The sequence below is a fragment of the Triticum aestivum genome, chromosome 2B (assembly GCF_018294505.1).
Source record: "Triticum aestivum cultivar Chinese Spring chromosome 2B, IWGSC CS RefSeq v2.1, whole genome shotgun sequence".
Lineage (NCBI taxonomy): Eukaryota > Viridiplantae > Streptophyta > Magnoliopsida > Poales > Poaceae > Triticum > Triticum aestivum.
Genome location: NC_057798.1, coordinates 648399866 through 648416962, shown reverse-complemented (window position 1 = coordinate 648416962; position 17097 = coordinate 648399866).

Here is a 17097-nt window from a genome sequence, read left to right as displayed (position 1 = left end):
GACCATGTTGACCAGGCCAAGCCGAGAGCACCAGGGTGGTGGACGACGGCGAGGCCTAGGAAGGGAACGACATGGAGGCAGGGAAGACTCAACAGTTGTTTCCCACGCGGAGGGGAGTACGACTGAATGAGGGTTTACTGGTTCGTCTGCCATCGCCGGAGAATAACAACAGGTGTGGGTGAGTAGAGGGATGGCTAGGCCAGCAATGGGAGTATGATGGGGCGGTGAGGCCTGCTTGGCAGCATAGCCGACCGCGGGGAGGAGGGAGCACGTAGTCCCACCGACGCTTGTTTGAGCGGCTGGAGCAGAAAGAGCAGAGATTGAAGAAGCACGACGGCCGTTGGATGGACATCCAACCGTCACTGCTTGTGCGTCAACATTTTTTTAGGAAAGCCTCAAATCTGTGGAAGACATCATACAACCCATCTACCATTATTTCTAATAATTTACAGCCCATTTGCTAATTCTTAAGGTTTTTTTGGAGCCCATATTCTTTTTGTTAGCATTACAGCCCATATTGTGGCCACGGTTAAAAAAATATACGAAATTTTGCATATTTCGGTGCGGTCCGAACTGTTTTTAATCCCAAAATTTTGACTCACATTCAAACTGATTTTAAAAATAAATGTATATCAATATAAAATCCAACAAATTCTCCATGCATAAAAATTAATGTAATTTAAAATCTTGAAATGAAAAAAATATATTTGAAACTAATTGCCGGTTTGATGTGTTTTAAAAATGTACAACCCATTTCTCATTACTGATGGGCCATTTTCTCGGCCAGCCGAATGAAAAGCTCTCCTCGTCTTGAAAGATTTGCAGCCCAACAGGCCTGACAAAGCGACTTAATTGGCGAATCACAAAAAAACTGGGATGTGGCCATGGACCCAGCTGTCAGCCTCTCCACGTACAGTACTCTTCCGATGGAAGTCGTTCCTTGACCACGTTGACCACGCCGCGCGGAGAGCACCACAGCGGTGGACGACGACGAGGCCTAGGAAGGGGACGACGCGGAGCCGGGGAAGGCGCGGCAGTGGAAGCCCGCGCGGAGAGGAGTACGAGGGTTCACTGGTTCGGCTGCGGTGTGAGGCTGCCGTCGCCCCAGGGCCTGGCCAGCGATGGGAATAGTAGGGGTGTCAGGACCCCGACTCTTTGTCACATCGATCTAGCCAGTAACACCTCATATCACTTTGCGGCCTCACGCACGGTATCCCCACGGGTGTCGCCTTACCTTTGCCCGGAACCGTTTGCGCCTTTTGGCTCACGTATATGATAGTGTCGCTAGCATCCATATGATAAGGATCCCGGGCTGACATGACTAGTCGTAAACCCAAAGTGGCACAGACTTACAGGGACAGGCATCCATGACCCAGCTTCGAACGTGTCGGTCATCAGCAAGTGGGTCCGGGCTGTAGCACTAGGCTAGCAGGACTCCGGTAAACCGGGCTGTAGCGGGCTAACATGACTCCGGTACTCAATGCGTGACATTTCCCCGAAGGGACAGACACAGGAACGAAGAAGGACACATGCCGGCCAGCCTAAGTGTTCCAGAGCAGTAGCAAGCTACCATGGCTCAGCGGTAACACTAGGAGACATTTCCCAGTAAGAGAGGCTACTAAAGATAAACAACTAGGTAGTCAGATCCCACACATACCAAGCATTTCAATCATACACACAATATGCTCGATATGTGCAATACAACGAAGCATCACAACATGACTCTATGACACAAGTACTTTATTTAAGGCTCAGGGAGCCATACATAACATACACAAAGGTACGGGTCTCACGACCCAACATTCAAGTCATACAGTCATACAAACCAGCAGCGGAAGTAACTTGTCTGAGTACAGACAACTAGTAAAATAAAGAGGCTTGGAGGGCCTAGCTATACTACGTGGTCCTTCAGAGGCTCAAGATCACCACCTGGGCCTTTGGCCTACTCGTTGATGTCAACGTCTACGTAGAACCCATTAGAAGGGGTTGCAGCATCTTCTGTAAAATGTAAATTATAGCAACATGAGTACAAAGGTACTCAGCAAGACTTACATCAGATCCTACATACATGCACATTGTCAAGAAGGGTTGGTGGAGTTATTGCAGCAAGCCAGCTTTGACTCTTGGCTAGACTATCCTACGATACTTCAACTTGAAATGGTTTTGCGCACACGAGTCCACTACCCACCAATTCAATACACTACCGGGGATCCCCCTCCGTCTTCCTACGGAAGAGCCATCCTCGGCACTCACACTTATCTTGAGGCTTTTAGTAGTTTCCATTTACTTGTCTATGAACTGTATAGGCAACCAAGTAGTCCTTTACCACGGAAGCGGCTATTCGAATAGATCATGATAACCCTGCAGGGGTGTACTTCTTCATACATGTTTCCACCACTTAGCGTCTGCACACGACATGTGCTCGGCAGACTTCAAGCGAAAGCCGACGTGGGTGTAGACCACGACCTACCTAAACACTTAAGCCTCTAGTCCAGGTTTATCGCCTATCCAGGTTCCATCCACAGGGAGTCCGGCCGAGGTTTCCCATACGGCCCCGAACGATGTGAACAGGGTTCCCGAGATACCTAACGGGTATTCGGTACACCGTGCCACGTACCTACCGCATCACAGCCCACCCCTACGGTCAGCGCTGTCCACGGCCTCCAGTAGGCTACAAACACCAGAAACTACTTGCAACTCCTGGACAGAGAGCTAAGGTGAATAAGAAGTCGAGCGGGGTCATATTTCAGGGCCCAATGCATGGTAGTAGCTGTATCTTAAATCACACATACAGATCTCAGTGCTTAAGGTCGGCTTCAATGAAACAACCCACCATGTACTCCTACATGGCCTCTCATCGATACCTTTACCAAATCGTGTTCACCACACCACTCTCATTACCGACATAATCATTTCACTCTAGCCCATCACCCAGATGAACCAGCCCTGACACGACTCTAAGCATAGCAGGCATAGCAAGGTAGGAACAACACATACATATGGCTCAATCAACTCCTACACATGCTAGTGGGTTTCATCTAGTTACTGTGGCAATGACAGGTCATGCAGAGGAAATGGGTTCAACTACCGTAGCACACAGCAGTTTGAAACGCGTTGTCTTAATGCAGTAAAAGAGAGCAGGAGCGAGAACATGGGATTGTATCGATATGATCAAATGGTTGGTTGCTTGCCTGATGGTTCGATGCACTGATACGGTTCTTCGTTAGGGTAATCACGGTACTCCTCGGAGGCAGAACCTGTCACAAAGGACACCGATACACAACCATCACCAAACAATGTGCAACAATATGATGCATGCATGAAACATGGCAATATGAGTGTGTTGGGCTAATGCAACTAAAACCAGAAGGGTTTGAACAGATTTGAATCAAAGATTCAAATTTCAAACTCAAACATGGCCTTTTAAAGTGCTTTTCCTTGTTCTGCATTAAACATCAGGTTAACTTGTTTAGTCATGCATGAAAATAGTACAGATGGATAGATTGGATTTTTCTGATCATTTTTCATATATAATTTGTCTGATTTGGAGTTACAGAATAAAAGTTATGAATTTTTGAAGTTTAAATTATATTCTGGAATTTCCTATATTAGAATAATTCCAGAAAATCATTATTGCGTCAGCCTGACGTCAGTGTGACGTCAGCAGGTCAACGGAACAGGTCTGGGTCAAACCTGACAGTGGGTCCCGCATGTCAGGGTGATCATTTTAATTAAAGTTTAATTAAAACTAAACATGTTTAATTAACAGGGCTGGGCCCCACCTGTCATCGACTCAGGGGAGTCAACCAGGGCCCACCCGTGGTCAAAGTCAATGCCAGCGGCGCCGGCGTTTAGCCGCCGGCGAGCCCGACGCGGCAGCGGGAGTGGTTTTGGCCATTTCGGCCACCAAATGGGTCGCGGAGACCACCAGAGTGGAGCTGAGGGCAAGCCGCAGCTCTTGGTGGAGTCCGTTGGGGTCGGGGTGGCCGGAGTTGGCGCCGGCGACGACTTTAGCGGCCACCGGGGTTCGGCCGAAGATGAACTTGGCGCTAGAGGGGTCGGTGAGGCTCGGGGAGTGGCTAGCTAGGTGCTGCGGGACTCGGTGAGTAAGATGGACACCATCTTGTGGCCGGAGTGTGGCCGGAAGCACGTCGGCGACGAGATCCGCGGCGGTGCGGGCGTGTGATCCTCGTGCGGTGGCTACACGGCTCGGGAATGAGAGAGAGAGGGTCGGAGGAGTAGCTAGGCTCACAGCGCTCCCATAGAGGCCACCGGCGAGGTCGGGGACGAGCTGAGGCAGCGACGGCGTTGAAGGGGATCTCCGGCGACGGCGAGCTCGGGCGAGGTCGGTGCGGTGGTCTCGGGCCGCACGAGCACACGGGGCTCGGCTAGCTCGATGAAGTGGACGGCGGCGGAGCTCCTGGACACGGTGGCACGGCGTGGGGTGGACGGAGGGCGTGGCTACGGCGAGGGGGTGGCGGCGATGGCGTCGGCCATGGCTGGGGCGTGCAAGGGGAAGGAGCTGGAGAGGAGAGGGGGTGTCAGGGAGGTTCGGGGGAGAGAGGGAAGCCGATTCACGGCGTTAGCCGGGCGAGGGAGGCGGCGAGGCGACGAGCAGGTGCGTGGCACCCATGCGGTGCTCGCCGTCGAGCACCTGCCTGCCTGCCTGACCGGAAGCAGCTCGCTGGCGCGGTGCTGGGCTGGGCCGGCAGGTGGGCCGGTGCTGGGCGACAGGTAAGCTTTTTCATTTTCTTCTGTTTTCTGTTTTTTAATACTTCTGCAACTTTGTTGAATTTAATAAAATACCTAGGCAACTTCAAAAATCACCAAACTATTCCTGGTCCATAGTTGGATTATTTCCAACATGAAACATTTTAGTTTGGAGATATTTGAGCATTTAAATATTTTATATAATTTTAAATGCCCAAATTCAAATATTTACGATTTAATTCAAAAACCCTAGGATGGCCTAGGAAAATGTGCACCACTTTTGGCAGAGGTTCTGAACCAAGACAAAAATGATGGGCATTTTAGAAGGGCATTTCAGGTTCATTGAAAATGTTTTTAGTAAACCCTAATTGGTTTCAGAGGGACCGGGGGTTCTGTCATCCCCATTTCAAGTTTCTGATGAAAAAGTAAACATGATGCAACACTCTAATGCATGGCTAACTAGGATGTGACAACTCACCCCCACTCAAAAGAATCTCGTCCCGAGATTTGGGTTCCTCCGGGAAGAAGGCGGGATACTCGAGTCGAAGACGATCCTCCCTTTCCCAAGTTGCTTCATCCTCAGAATGGTGCGACAATTGTACTTTGAGAAACTTAATATTATGACGTCGAGTGGTACGCTCGGCCTGATCGAGGATACGAATGGGGTACTCTCGATATGTAAGATTATCTTGGAGATCAAGCGTTTCGTGGTCCACTCCACGGGTAGGATCCGAGAAGCAACGCCTGAGTTGAGAAACGTGGAAGACATCGTGGACTCTGGAGAGGTGCGGAGGTAGTTCCAATTGGTAGGCAACTTCTCCTCGCTTGGCGAGAATGCGAAAAGGTCCAATGTAACGAGGAGCCAATTTGCCTTTGATACCGAAACGATGGGTTCCCTTCAGAGGGGTAACCCGAAGGTAAACCTTCTCGTCAACCTCGAAAGTCATAGCCTTATGTTTTCGGTCATATTGACTCTTTTGATGGGATTGGGCTGTTTTCAACTTTTCACGAACGATGCGAACTTGTTCTTCTGCTTCCTGAATCATATCCGGGCCAAAGAATTGTCTTTCCCCGGTTTCTGACCAGTTAAGGGGTGTTCGACACCGTCGTCCATAGAGAACTTCAAAAGGGGCTTTACCCAAGCTAGACTGATAGCTGTTGTTGTAAGCGAATTCGGCAAATGGAAGGCACTTCTCCCAATCCATTCCGAAAGAGATAACAGAGGCTCGAAGCATGTCTTCTAGGATCTGGTTGACGCGTTCCACTTGACCACTCGACTGAGGGTGGAAAGCGGTGCTAAAGGAGAGACGGGTTCCCATAGCATTTTGGAAGCTTTCCCAAAATCGAGAGGTGAAAAGACTTCCTCGATCCGAGTTAATTTCCAAAGGCACACCATGGAGAGACACTATACGGGAGATGTACAAGTCTGCCAGCTGACTAGCGGTTATACTCTCACGAACAGGTAGGAAATGGGCTACTTTGGAAAGACGATCGACAACGACAAAAATAGCATTATTCCCTCTCTTGGTCCTGGGAAAACCGGTAATGAAATCCATACCAATTTTATCCCATTTCCATTCAGGAATAGCTAAGGGTTGAAGGGTGCCAGCAGGCCGTTGATGCTCTGCTTTTAGACGGCGACAGACGTCGCAATTAGCAATATACTGAGCAATTTCTCTCTTCATCCTAGTCCACCAGAACCTCTGGCGTAGGTCCTGATACATCTTAGTACTACCGGGATGAATGGTGAGAGGAGATTCATGAGCCTCCTTAAGGATCAACTGCCGTAGATGCTGGTTCTTGGGAACCACTATACGGTTCTCAAAATACACAACACCATGATCATTTGTGGAGAAACAACCAGCACCTCCGCTAGAAATGTTCTCCTTGATTTTAGATATTCCCTTATCTCGCTTTTGGGCAGCAATGATTTGATCCGTAAGAGTAGGTTTCGCCACCAAGGTGAAAAGAAATCCTTGAGGAACAATGTGAAGGTTAAGCTTCCGAAATTCCTCATGGAGAAGCGGTTGACTTTGTTGTAACATTAGGTTGTTACAATAAGATTTACGACTTAGCGCATCAGCCATGACGTTGGCTTTCCCTGGGGTGTAAGTTATTCCTAAGTCGAAATCTGTGATTAACTCAACCCAACGTCTTTGCCTGAGATTCAAATCCGGTTGGGTGAAAATGTACTTTAGACTCTGGTGATCAGTGAATATTTCGCAACGGTTACCGAGGAGGTAATGTCGCCAGGTCTTAAGTGCATAGACTACGGCTGCAAGCTCTAGGTCATGAGTAGGATAATTCTCCTCATGTGGGTGCAATTGCCGTGAAGCATAAGCAATTACGTGTCGATCTTGCATGAGAATGCAACCTAGTCCTTGTCGCGAGGCGTCGCAGTAGATAACAAAGTCCTTGGAGAAGTATGGCGGTACCAGTACGGGAGCAGAAGTCAGGCGTCTTTTCAGTTCCTGAAAGCTGTGCTCACATTGTGGAGTCCATTCGAACTTCTTATCTTTCTTGAGGAGTTCGGTTAGAGGTTTGGCAAATTTGGAGAAGTTTTCGACGAAGCGACGGCAATAGCTCGCTAAGCCCAGAAAACTCCGAACTTGCTTGACCGATTCAGGTGGAGTCCAATTAAGGACGGCTTGAACTCGCTCAGGGTTAACAGCAATACCTTTACCAGATATTACATGACCCAGATAGGTCACTTCTGACAACCAGAATTCACATTTAGAAAATTTGGCATAAAGGCGATGCCCTCGAAGTTTCTTCAACACTAGGCTTAGATGTTCGGCATGTTCTTCCTCGTTCTTGGAGTAGATGAGTATATCATCGAGGTAAACCACGACGAATTTATCCAAATACTCCATGAAGATTGAGTTCATTAACCGAGAAAAGGTGGCTGGAGCGTTGGTTAAACCGAAGGACATGACGGTGTACTCGTATTGGCCATAACGAGTAACAAAGGCCGTTTTAGGAATGTCCCCGTTTCTGATTTTGATTTGATGGTAGCCCAACCTCAAATCCATCTTGGAGAAGACTGAGGATCCAGCGAGCTGATCATACAGGTCGTTGATCCTGGGGAGCGGATATTTGTTCTTGATTGTGACCAAATTGACAGGTCGATAATCTACAACCATCCGGTCCGTACCATCCTTCTTCTTGACGAATAGGACGGGGCAAGCCCACGGAGATGAGCTAGGTCGGATGAAACCCTTTTTCAAGGACTCATCGAGTTGTTTCTTAAGCTCGGCTAGTTCTAGTGGTGCCATCTTATAGGGTCTTCTAGCAATCGGAACGGTTCCTGGAATGAGGTCTATTACGAACTCAACATCTCTGTCAGGTGGAACACCTGGCAATTCCTCTGGGAAGACATCCGGGAAGTCACGGACTACCGGAACGTCCTCAAGGTCTGGCAAAGGGCTGGCGTTAAGAGAATATAACTGTCGCTTGGCTATTCGGGTCAAGACATTGACTATCTTCCCCGAAGGATGGGTGAGTTGAACAGTCCTAGAGAAGCAATCAATTTGGGCATGATGAGCCGACATCCAGTCCATACCCAAAATGATATTAATATCTGAAGATTTAAGGGCTATCAAAGACGCGAGGAAAACAAGTCTGTCGACTTGGATTTCATTTCCATGGCTTACTCTAGAAGTTTGCCATTTGGATCCCGGAGTTTGAATTACCATAGAGGTTGGCATATCACCGAATGCGACGTTATGCAAACGAGCATAATTTTCGGATATAAAAGAATGAGAGGCTCCTGTATCGAAAAGAACAGATGCCGGGTGGCAATTAACAAGAAGCGTACCGAGAACGACGTTGGGATCCTCTTGAGCTTCTTCGGCAGAGATACAGTTGACATGGCCACGTGTAGCGGTGGCCGGCTTGGCGTGGAACACTTTCCCTGTCGGCTTGCCACGGCCAACAGTTTTAGCAGACTGGTTGGGGTTAGTCTGGGGACACTCACGCATATAATGACCAGATTCCCCACACTTGAAACAGGTCACGGAACTGGTACATGGGGAGCATTGTTGGTTGGACCCCCATAGGGCTTGGCTGGTGCAGACTGTTGAACAGGGCGAGGCGCCTGGAAAGGCGGCCTCGGTGTGAACCTGGGTGGCAGGGCGGTGTTGGGTACCCACACGCGGCGCTTCTGAGGACCAGCACCGGATGAGGAACCCATGTCACGGCCATGCTTGCGTGTTGCGTCATAATCAGTCTGACCAGTTTCAGCACTGATGGCCTTGTTAACAAGTTTCTGAAAAGATGTGCACTCATGCAGACGGAGGTCGCGGCGAAGCTCAGGACTAAGGCCCTTACGGAACCTTGCTTGCTTCTTGGCATCAGTAGAAACTTCCTCAGTTGCATAACGTGCGAGGTTACCAAACTCCCTGCTATAAGCATCCACAGAGAGTCGGCCTTGGGTGAAATTGCAAAATTCCTCACGTTTACGGTCCATGAGACCCTCCGGAATGTGATGTTCACGGAAAGCCTCACTGAACTCAGCCCAAGTAGTGACATGGCCCGCTGGGCGCATAGCTCCATAATTTTCCCACCATAGACTGGCGGGGCCTTCAAGATGATATGCAGCAAAGGTGACCTTGTTAGCCTCAGCTACTAGCGCGGAACGCAGCTTGTGAGAGATACTGCGAAGCCAGTCATCAGCGTCGAGAGGCTCGACGGAATGGTGGAACGTGGGTGGATGTAATTTGATAAAATCACTGAGTGACACCACGTTAGTCCTCTGATGGTGTGCTGTGTTCTGTTCAATACGCTCCAACAAACGGTTGGTCTCCCGCTTGTTTCCCTCAGCTTCCATCATAACCTCGGCTAGGGAAGGAGGATGAGGCAGATTTGCATCCCTGACTTCACTGCCTTCGGCCTGCTCTTGAGGAGCAGGGTTAGTGCGCGTGTTGACCATCCTAGGTAAACAAGACAATACTTTAGTCAGGATGATAAATTCTGACATAGGATACAAGATGTAAAGGATAACTCGAAATGCAAGATGATCATCCGTATGACATGGTAGATACAGAAACTGCTTCTTTATTCCATCATCATACACACCATACAGGGTTTAGTACAAGACCAAACAAAGTACTATTACGGTGAAAAGAGGATTACATCTCATCGGAGGCATTCCAAGCTCCTATACATTATTTTTCTACACCTCCGGAAAGAGTACAAACTAGGTCATATCCCACGAGTCACGCGGGACGATAGTCGACACAGATAGTGCGAACTAGTGATACTATCACTAACTCAGACCAATCCGTAGTAGTCCTCGTAGAAGTCACCTCCATAGCCTGGAAGCTCAACATGATCATCCGGAAACAGACGATCTCGCGGAGCTTGTGGACCATAGGGGCTAGGATGAGGTCTTGGACCAACAGACGGTGGCCTGCGGGGACCGCGAGGTGGGGTGATGCCTCCTACATCACGCCAACCCATCACGTCTGGCAGAGCAGATCTCACATGATAGAGATCGCGCACATCCGAATATCCAGCTTGCACCGCCGGTGTAAACCGAGTCAAAGTGGCCCAGTGGTCAGCACGGGTATTGAAGAGCTCTAACCTCAAGGCCCGATTTTCACGGTCCTTATCCTCGAGCATCTCAGCAGTGGTGCGAGTCCGTGAATCCTCCTGGGTGGGGTCAGCATAGATAGCCTGGAGATACCCTTGTGCTCCCGGAAGTGATCCTGGCATATACCGGAAATCAGAGTCCCAAAATAGACCAGATCTGACTCGCATGATGGTCATCATAGAGTAGGCGGCGTCCTGCACAGCCATCTCAATAGTAACCCCGAGTCCATAGGAGCAGTGAAGGGGCTCGGTGGACCCAGGATAAGATGGAAATATCCTGACAGTGCAGAGATACTGGCTTTGATTGAAGTCCCGAAATTGCTCTTCGACCGTGTACTCAGGATACCAACGGTATCCTGCCTCAGCCATTACCCTGACCAACATGGCAGTATGGCCGGGTACATCTAGGCATCGAGTCAGGTGAACCACTTGATTGAGGTCGCGAGTGGCCATCTGAAAGAACAATCATAATGCAAAGGCATTAGAATTTCTAGCAAAATTTCGGCAGCATAACAGCTGTAAATGCTCAAGAAGGATTTTGAGACATTTGACAAAGGATTTCATACACACTCAACATCATCATATCAAAGTTCTGAAACCATCCTAACAACATAACGTGGTAGAAGAACTGAACTAGGCTTGTATCCATCAAACCTATAAGGTTCTACTGATTAGTAACACGTGATCCTGATAGATAGAATAGATCCTAATTCCTTAACCCCCGGTGGAAGAATAGACTGACTCAGATCAGAATGTCATTAGATAAAGGAGTAAAAAGAGCCTTATGTTCCAACCCACAAACAATTCCCCTACATATAACTAAAGAATTTCTAGACTCAACATCGACCAGTTTGGCTTGGAGAACCTACAGGCAGTCCGGCTCTGATGCCAACGCTGTCAGGACCCCGACTCGATGTCACATCGATCTAGCCGGTAACACCTCATATCACTTTGCGGCCTCACGCACGGTATCCCCACGGGTGTCGCCTTACCTTTTCCCGGAACCGTTTGCGCCTTTTGGCTCACGTATATGATAGTGTCGCTAGCATCCATATGATAAGGAGCCCGGGCTGACATGACCAGTCGTAAACCCAAAGTGGCACAGACTTACAGGGACAGGCATCCATGACCCAGCTTCGAACGTGTCGGTCATCAGCAAGTGGGTCCGGGCTGTAGCACTGGGCTAGCAGGACTCCGGTAAACCGGGCTGTAGCGGGCTAACAGGACTCCGGTACTCAATGCGTGACATTTCCCCGAAGGGACAGACACAGGAACGAAGAAGGACACATGCCGGCCAGCCTCAGTGTTCCAGAGCAGTAGCAAGCTACCATGGCTCAACGGTAACACTAGGAGACATTTCCCGGTAAGAGAGGCTACTAAAGATAAACAACTAGGTAGTCAGATCCCACACATACCAAGCATTTCAATCATACACACAATATGCTCGATATGTGCAATACAACGAAGCATCACAACATGACTCTACGACACAAGTACTTTATTTAACGCTCAGGGAGCCATACATAACATACACAAAGGTACGGGTCTCACGACCCAACATTCAAGTCATACAGTCATACAAACCAGCAGCGGAAGTAACTTGTCTGAGTACAGACAACTAGTAAAATAAAGAGGCTTGGAGGGCCTAGCTATACTACGTGGTCCTTCGGAGGCTCAAGATCACCACCTGGGCCTTTGGCCTACTCGTTGATGTCAACGTCTACGTAGAACCCATCAGAAGGGGTTGCAGTGTCTTCTATAAAATGTAAATTATAGCAACATGAGTACAAAGGTACTCAGCAAGACTTACATCAGATCCTACATACATGCACATTGTCAAGAAGGGTTGGTGGAGTTATTGCAGCAAGCCAGCTTTGACTCTTGGCTAGACTATCCTACGATACTTCAACTTGAAATGGTTTTGCGCACACGAGTCCACTACCCACCAATTCAATACACTACCGGGGATCCCCCTCCGTCTTCCTACGGAAGAGCCATCCTCGGCACTCACACTTATCTTGAGGCTTTTAGTAGTTTCCATTTACTTGTCTATGAACTGTATAGGCAACCAAGTGGTCCTTTACCGTGGACGCGGCTATTCGAATAGATCATGATAACCCTGCAGGGGTGTACTTCTTCATACATGTTTCCACCACTTAGCGTCTGCACACGACATGTGCTCGGCAGACTTCAAGCGAAAGCCGACGTGGGTGTAGACCACGACCTACCTAAACACTTAAGCCTCTAGTCCAGGTTTATCGCCTATCCAGGTTCCATCCGCAGGGAGTCCGGCCGAGGTTTCCCATACGGCCCCGAACGATGTGAACAGGGTTCCCGAGATACCTAACGGGTATTTGGTACACCGTGCCACGTACCTACCGCATCACATCGCACCCCTACGGTCAGCGCTGTCCATGGCCTCCAGTAGGCTACAAACACCAAAAACTACTTGCAACTCCTGGACAGAGAGCTAAGGTGAATAAGAAGTCGAGCGGGGTCATATTTCAGGGCCCAATGCATGGTAGTAGCTGTATCTTAAATCACACATACAGATCTCAGTGCTTAAGGTCGGCTTCAATGAAACAACCCACCATGTACTCCTACATGGCCTCTCATCGATACCTTTACCAAATCGTGTTCACCACACCACTCTCATTACCGACATAATCATTTCACTCTAGCCCATCACCCAGATGATCCAGACCTGACACGACTCTAAGCATAGCAGGCATAGCAAGGTAGGAACAACACATACATATGGCTCAATCAACTCCTACACATGCTAGTGGGTTTCATCTAGTTACTGTGGCAATGACAGGTCATGCAGAGGAAATGGGTTCAACTACTGTAGCACACAGCAGTTTGAAACGCGTTGTCTTAATGCAGTAAAAGAGAGCAGGAGCGAGAACATGGGATTGTATCGATATGATCAAATGGTTGGTTGCTTGCCTGATGGTTCGATGCACTGATACGGTTCTTCGTTAGGGTAATCACGGTACTCCTCGGAGGCAGAACCTGTCGCAAAGGACACCGATACACAACCATCACCAAACAATGTGCAACAATATGATGCATGCATGAAACATGGCAATATGAGTGTGTTGGGCTAATGCAACTAAAACTAGAAGGGTTTGAACAGATTTGAATCAAAGATTCAAATTTCAAACTCAAACATGGCCTTTTAAAGTGCTTTTCCTTGTTCTGCATTAAACATCAGGTTAACTTGTTTAGTCATGCATGAAAATAGTACAGATGGATAGATTGGATTTTTCTGATCATTTTTCATATATAATTTGTCTGATTTGGAGTTACAGAATAAAAGTTATGAATTTTTGAAGTTTAAATTATATTCTGGAATTTCCTATATTAGAATAATTCCAGAAAATCATTATTGCGTCAGCCTGACGTCAGTGTGACGTCAGCAGGTCAACGGAACAGGTCTGGGTCAAACCTGACAGTGGGTCCCGCATGTCAGGGTGATTATTTTAATTAAAGTTTAATTAAAACTAAACATGTTTAATTAACAGGGCTGGGCCCCACCTGTCATCGACTCAGGGGAGTCAACCAGGGCCCACCCATGGTCAAAGTCAATGCCAGCGGCGCCGGCGTTTAGCCGCCGGCGAGCCCGACGCGGCGGCGGGAGTGGTTTTGGCCATTTCGGCCACCAAATGGGTCGCGGAGACCACCAGAGTGGAGCTGAGGGCAAGCCGCAGCTCTTGGTGGAGTCCGTTGGGGTCGGGGTGGCCGGAGTTGGCGCCGGCGACGACTTTGGCGGCCACCGGGGTTCGGCCGAAGATGAACTTGGCGCTAGAGGGGTCGGTGAGGCTCGGGGAGTGGCTAGCTAGGTGCTGCGGGACTCGGTGAGTAAGATGGACACCATCTTGTGGCCGGAGTGTGGCCGGAAGCACGTCGGCGACGAGATCCGCGGCGGTACGGGCGTGTGATCCTCGTGCGGTGGCTACACGGCTCGGGAATGAGAGAGAGAGGGTCGGAGGAGTAGCTAGGCTCACAACGCTCCCGTAGAGGCCACCGGCGAGGTCGGGGACGAGCTGAGGCGGCGACGGCGTTGAAGGGGATCTCCGGCGACGGCGAGCTCGGGCGAGGTCGGTGCGGTGGTCTCGGGCCGCACGAGCACACGGGGCTCGGCTAGCTCGATGAAGTGGACGGCGGCGGAGCTCCTGGACACGGTGGCACGGCGTGGGGTGGACGGAGGGCGTGGCTACGGCGAGGGGGTGGCGGCGATGGCGTCGGCCATGGCTGGGGCGTGCAAGGGGGAGGAGCTGGAGAGGAGAGGGGGTGTCAGGGAGGTTCGGGGGAGAGAGGGAAGCCGATTCACGGCGTTAGCCGGGCGAGGCAGGCGGCGAGGCGGCGAGCAGGTGCGTGGCACCCATGCGGTGCTCGCCGTCGAGCACCTGCCTGCCTGCCTGGCCGGAAGCAGCTCGCTGGCGCGGTGCTGGGCTGGGCCGGTGCTGGGCGACAGGTAAGCTTTTTCATTTTCTTCTGTTTTCTGTTTTTTTAATACTTCTGCAACTTTGTTGAATTTAATAAAATACCTAGGCAACTTCAAAAATCACCAAACTACTCCTGGTCCATAGTTGGATTATTTCCAACATGAAACATTTTAGTTTGGAGATATTTAAGCATTTAAATATTTTATATAATTTTAAATGCCCAAATTCAAATATTTATGATTTAATTCAAAAACCCTAGGATGGACTAGGAAAATGTGCACCACTTTTGGCAGAGGTTCTGAACCAAGACAAAAATGATGGGCATTTTAGAAGGGCATTTCAGGTTCATTGAAAATGTTTTTAGTAAACCCTAATTGGTTTCAGAGGGGACTGGGGGTTCTGTCATCCCCATTTCAAGTTTCTGATGAAAAAGTAAACATGATGCAACACTCTAATGCATGGCTAACTAGGATGTGACAAGGGGGCGTTGAGGCCTCCACGGCAGCACAGCCGGCCATGGGAGGCAGGAGCATGCGGCACGACCGGCGCTGCTTTGGGCGGCTGGAGCAAGAAGACCAGAGGTTGAAGAAGCACTACGGCCGTTGGATGGACATCGTACGGTCACTGGAGTTAGAATCGTTCATATTGACTAAGTTGACAAAGCCCTTCGGCCCCGTCAACTTAGTAGGCCCACAAGACAGCCTCCCACCAAGGTGGGTCCCAGCTAGCCGGAGGAGTATTCATTTTTTTTGTGCATAATAAGGAGGCACTTCCGGTGGGTCCAAGCTGATAGCGGGGGGAACATTTTTTTCGGAGTGGGTGAGTAGAGGGATGGCTAGGCCAGCGATGGGAGTACGGTGGGGCCGTGAGGCCTGCGTGGCAGCATAGCCGGCCGCGGGAGGAGGGAGTAGGCAGTCCCGCCGGCGCATGTTTGAGCGGCTGGAGCATGAAGAGCAGAGATTGAAGAAGCACGACAGCCGTTGGATGGATATCCAACAGTCACTGCTCTCGTGTGTTGACTAAGTTGACAGGGCGTTGCGTGTGCGTCAACCTTTTTTTATGAAAGCATACGCGTCAACCTGTAGTAGGCGCACAAGTCAGCCTCAAATCTGTGGAAAACAGCATGCAACCCATCTGCCATTATTTCTAATAATGTACAGCCCATTTGCTAATTCTTAAGATTTTTTTGGAGCCCATCTTCTTTTTGCTAGCATTACACCCTATATTGCGGCCAAGGTTAAAAAGTATAAGGAATTTTGCATATTTCGGTGCGGTCAACTATTTTTAATCCAGAAATATCGATTCACATTCAAACTATTTTGAAAAATAATTTATATAAATATAAAATCAAAATAATTGTCCACACATACAAATCAATGGAATTTAAGATCTTGTAATGAAAAACAATGAAACTAATTCCCGGTTTGATGTATTTTAAAAATGTACAGGCCATTTCTGGGCAAACCGAATGAAACTCTCCTCGTCTTGAAACATTTGCAGCCCAGCAGCGCCGATAAAGCAGGTAGGCCTTGTTTGGGTATTTCTTTAAAAGAATAGAACTGGGCTAGCCATTTTCAGCAAGAAAAAAACACAACTAGGCTCATGGTGTGGTAAACATAAATAAAACCCTGGCTAGACGGGCCACAACCCCCGCACACCCCCGTTGTTACCCTGATCCGTCGCTAAAACTAGTATAAATAACAACTGCTTGTTCCTCATTGTCTCAAAAAAACTACTTGTTCCTCAATAAAAAAACCGCGTGACTTGCTGGGTCTCTGGTGTCAGCCGCTCGTAGTGTAATTCTCTCGTTTATTGACTATGTTGACGATGGCGTGAGCCCAGATGTCCAACCATTAGGAGAAACCATATTTTTGGGCTTGTACTATAGAGGCACTTGCTTGCGTACTGCCATGACGCTGGTGGGTCCCTACTGTCATCCTCTCCATATACAGTCATCTCCTTGTTCCTCTCGGTTGTTGACGACATTGACAACGCAAGAGGGAGGCGCACCGCGCACAGCGAGCGAACCAAGGCCGCAAGGCGGAGGACGACGGTGAGGCCTCGGATGGAACGAACAGGAGCCGTTGAAGATGCGCCAGTCCAGGCGCAGGCGGAGGGGAGTACGAGGGTTGACTGGTGGGGGTGGTGGGGGCTAGTCACTTGGCTTCTATAATGCACAGTGAGCTCAAGCAGCTGGCGTGAGTGATGTTATTTCCCTTGGTTGTGATTTGTTACAATATTTCACTCTAAATTAAATGAATGGCAAGCCATTTGCCTTGTTTCAAAGAAAATATGACAGTCACAGCCGAGTTGAAAAGGGCAGGAACATCTAACTCCAGCTTAC